Source organism: Pinus tabuliformis, chromosome 4_1 (genome assembly GCF_031772625.1).
Source record: "Pinus tabuliformis cultivar Carrire ecotype Pingquan chromosome 4_1, CPIR1, whole genome shotgun sequence".
In the NCBI taxonomy this organism is placed as follows: Eukaryota; Viridiplantae; Streptophyta; class Pinopsida; order Pinales; family Pinaceae; genus Pinus; species Pinus tabuliformis.
In genome coordinates this window covers 211079977-211081355 of record NC_142303.1, presented here as the reverse complement: position 1 = coordinate 211081355, position 1379 = coordinate 211079977, and the positions used below count along the sequence as shown (strand labels likewise).

The 1379-nt window shown below is 43.4% G+C and overlaps 1 non-coding gene across 1 annotated transcript; it reads left to right on the top strand.

Annotated features, from left to right (window-relative positions):
• The first annotated feature begins 411 nt into the window (after positions 1–411).
• TRNAW-CCA (transfer RNA tryptophan (anticodon CCA)) lies at positions 412–483 on the top strand. The gene has a single exon. It is a non-coding gene; the product is annotated as a tRNA-Trp (tRNA).
• Positions 484–1379: the final 896 nt, after the last annotated feature.

Here is a 1379-nt window from a genome sequence, read left to right as displayed (position 1 = left end):
TGATAAACTATAAACTATGTTAACTCCAAATACGTTATTATTTATAATTCTTAATTTTTTTAAAATATAAAAAAATAATTATAATAACATATTTTTCGAATAATAATTATAATAACATTATTTTATTTTATTTTAAACTATCTTTCGAATAATAATTATAATAACATATCTACTGAGTATTAAAATTTTCTTTCATTTTAAAAGAGATTTAATCAAATTAAAATATTTTATTAAGGAGTAGTCTACCTAGGCGGAAGAATGGCCCGGTTTCCGGCGCCGCCTGGAAAAACCTCCGGCTCCGGCCGCCGCCAATTCTTCCGCCCAGCTCCGCCACCCTCCTCGAGCTCCGCCCAGCGCCGCTGCGAGCTCCGCCCAGCTCGATTCCGTGAACTTCCAAAGATTAACAAACAGGGATCCGTGGCGCAATGGTAGCGCGTCTGACTCCAGATCAGAAGGTTGCGTGTTCGATTCACGTCGGGTTCAATTTTGCGAGTTCGTTTATTTTTCGCCCAGATGAGGATTGCAGACAGGACAACCAGAGCCAATTTCCTGTGCACATTGGCATCAAGTTGCGCACTGTGTGACACCTCGTGGTTTTAGGAAAGTGTGACTATTGAGCTGGGTGTGGGTCAATTAGCAGAATCCCGTGAAGGAGGGGCGATTACAAACATTGTCCAGTTGCGTGTGACAATGAAGCGCAAATTTGCAGTGTGAATCGTGAGAGCCAGTGTGCTACCTATGGAAAGCCAGATGGGTTCGTCCATGGTTCATTAAGTTGAGAGTTGAAGCAACCACTGCGTGACTTTCGACCGGTGGTCTTTTGTGCCAACTGCAAAACATGCTAGCAACCTTGTGGCGTATAGTCGACCAGCTGATCTTTTTTTTGAAGAAACCATTGAAGGTGAGAAGGATTGGATCGCTTTGGTTGTGGCCATCTGCCAACACCTTTGTTCATGGAAAATCGTTACAAGAAAAATGCGTTAAAAGGTAAGGGGATTTTTCATGCAAAATTTTAATTCCAAGTATTGATTGGTGAATGCGTTCTAATGGATGCGCGATTCCATTGGGGATGGGTATGGTAGAAATGCGGAGATTCTCAATTCCACCATCTCGTCCCCCAGTGTTCATGGCCTGCAAAGAAGAAGGCCATAGTAAACCACCACAGCAGCAAGCCCAGAGGATGGGCTGTTTTTACCATGGGTGATTAGCAGTTACCAGTTGATGGATTTTTCAAGGAAATTGGCTCTGGTTGTCCTGTCTGCAATCCTCATCTGGGCGAAAAATAAACGAACTCGCAAAATTGAACCCGACATGAATCGAACACGCAACCTTCGGAGCTGGAGTCAGACGCGCTACCATTGCGCCACGGATCCCTGTTT